The sequence below is a fragment of the Acromyrmex echinatior genome, chromosome 15, assembly GCF_024713525.1.
Source record: "Acromyrmex echinatior isolate Ae372 chromosome 15, ASM2471352v2, whole genome shotgun sequence".
Taxonomy (NCBI): Eukaryota; Metazoa; Arthropoda; class Insecta; order Hymenoptera; family Formicidae; genus Acromyrmex; species Acromyrmex echinatior.
In genome coordinates, this window is record NC_141866.1 from 1,768,919 (window position 1) to 1,770,632 (window position 1,714).

The window sequence follows — 1,714 nt, forward strand, 5'->3', positions numbered from 1 at the left end:
TACAAGTAACAATGCAAACAAAATATATTAACGAAACTATTTTATTTATTTAGATTTTATTTTGATTTCTTTATATATACATATATATATAAAATTAATTGTTTTCTTCATATAAATTATACTAATTGTTCTTTGAACTTATACAATATTCTTTCACGAGAAAGAAAAATGCAGAAAGAGAAGAGAAGAAAAAGAGATTTATATAATATATATCTCTTTTTCTTCTCTCTTTTCTCTTTCTGTCTTTTTCTTTCTCATGAAAGACTATTGTATTGTAAGTTCAAAGAACAATTAGTATAATTTGTATGAAGAAAATAATTAATTTGATACATATATTATATTATGTCTCTGATATTACACGAAAAAGACATTTGTCGAAGAATCGAAAAATTTAGCTAGATACAAATTTGCAAATAATTTAATTGGACTATCAAAATAATTAGGACTTATTAGTTATTAGAATGTCAAAACTTTTTGCAGCATTGCTTATCACACTTGAGATCCCTGTAGTTATTTTGATGTCCCAACAAAATTATTTTTAAATCTATATTATATCTAACTAAATTTTTAAATCCTTTAGCAAAACCATTAATAAGTATCCAACAAAAACATCGCTTTAGAAAGCTAATACGTTTCTATAGAGACTCACTAGAAGATGAAGAGGGAAGTGCAAGAATCATACTCTCCATGGAATTCGCAATCGCGACAGTGACATCCACTGGCGGAAATCTCGCCCCATTGAAACGTACCTATGACAACCGGAGTTATCGCCTATGCAGTGAATCAGACTCATAAATTTTTTTTCACGTTTTGTCCACGACGTGCACACACATTTCTCGACTCAAACTTTCCTCTCTCGCACGTATGAGAAAGCTTCACTTCGTGCGCGGGAAGAAGACAGAGAGTCAGTGTGGTAGTCTCTCATTTTCCTCATCTTCTGGCAAGCGTGTTCGCGACGAGGCCCTTCGGGATTCAGAATATGTGCGGTAGAGCCGTCTCCCTCATCGCTCACCCACTCTTCATCCACCGCCGCCCATCTTTGTGTCGCTCCGCGTGCCCCGAAATGACCAACGTGACATGCCACGAGTATACAAAGGAAAACTTTCATCTACCACCCACCACGGAAACAGGGTCGCCTTCGTCGGCCATGCTGTCGCGACGCGAGAAGAAAAGAGCGGAAGGTTTATTTCTCAGAAGGGAGCACGTCAAGATTTATGTCTGCTCTTGCCTACTGACGCGCTCGCGGTTACTCCACAGTAGTGTAGAACAGTGAACGCGGCTTACGATAACAAACGATAGTGATTTATGTTTTCTGCTAATTGTTTTCTAGTTTAATATCCGTGAGAGAGAGCACGAGAAACCACCGACGTGTCCGCTCGATTTATCGGTTCCACGTTTTTGCGTCGCTAAACCAAAAATTAATCTATATGTGTTGCAATGAAAGCATAGGGAATCTTGTTACTATATACAAGCAGTGCCATTTACTTTAATTTATGATGATAAGTTTTATTCCTTTTTATTAATAAAGAATATTCATTTTCAATCTTAAATTTATTGCTTTTTTAATAATCTATAATCTATTTATATTTGAATTCTAATTAAATTTGTATGTCATTAAAAAATATGTTTTTATTATGAAATTGAAAATTAAATATATAAATTTCATAATATTTTACATAAATATTTCATATATATGTTGAATATTATAAAAAGT

At 33.7% G+C, this 1,714-nt stretch overlaps 1 protein-coding gene and 1 long non-coding RNA gene across 6 annotated transcripts in view; both read left to right on the top strand.

Moving 5' to 3' along the window:
- Positions 1–1,714, top strand: part of LOC105151150 (Krueppel-like factor 6) — a 337,682-nt gene that overhangs the window by 224,395 nt on the left and 111,573 nt on the right. The window lies entirely within an intron of this gene.
- Positions 1–1,714, top strand: part of LOC147907194 (uncharacterized) — a 54,297-nt gene that overhangs the window by 13,570 nt on the left and 39,013 nt on the right. The window lies entirely within an intron of this gene.